The following is a 1,015-nucleotide window of genomic DNA, read 5'->3' on the forward strand; positions in this document are numbered from 1 at the left end:
TTATGTAGTCGGCACTTAATGTATATCGGCTGAATGGACGTCAGTGATTGGTTGAAATTACAGAAATACGACAACTTTAACATGGAATAATTTATGGATTTCTTTTTTTTTAAGAAGACTAAGAGAAAAAGATGTTTTATATGACACATTCTACCAGTGTTCCAAGTTTCAAAGTGTTTCGTTAATGAAAAATGTGGCCCCCGTTTTAAAAAAGATCCAAAGCTTTTAAATATTTAATTTGCTCGCGAATGTTTTAATGTTAATTTCATTCGTGTATATTTTAATGTCTTGACTGTTATTTCTAGCAATGTTTTGACATGCCGATTCCCCACTCCCACCACGTGATGATGGAATTTTGAACACCTGTAACATTTTGACAAAATTTTTTTCTGGAATAAATGAATAATAAATTCGGATTCAGCGACATAAATTACATCTATAAGATAAGGTACATTAAAAAAACCTGTTGAGGATAATTGTAAACAGTGAAGAAAGCGACAAAGATCTAGGACAAATGCCACACTCTATCGATTCAGCCAATTCAGTTTTTTTTTTGTTCAATTTTGCTTTGAAATAGTTGTTTGAGAATACAGAATAGGACTATGAAATTGCTAACAAGCTTTGTTGTTGTGTTGTTGTAGTTCAAGATAAGCAGGTATGTTTACAAGAAGATTTGACTGCGATGTCTAGCAGGCTGGACGAGTGCATAAAAAAACACAATGATGAAATAAAATAATACAAATTATTCCCTTAATGTTTATCATAATCAACCTAATACTCCAGTGGTAATAATCATAAACAAAAGAAGATTGTGTCATTTTTTAATATTATCTTAATAATTTTACAACAGCACGAAAATAGTTTTACAACGAATACTCACCCAAAATAATAATCCTGCCTACTAAAGGATGTCTTTTTATAACAAATAAGCCACCCGTTAAAAGAAATAAAAAAAAAACTGAAAGAGAAAAAACGCTTCTGTATTCGTCAATGACGCTGCAATGAAAGAAAACGT

This window comes from Octopus bimaculoides, chromosome 8, assembly GCF_001194135.2.
Source record: "Octopus bimaculoides isolate UCB-OBI-ISO-001 chromosome 8, ASM119413v2, whole genome shotgun sequence".
Classification (NCBI taxonomy): Eukaryota; Metazoa; Mollusca; class Cephalopoda; order Octopoda; family Octopodidae; genus Octopus; species Octopus bimaculoides.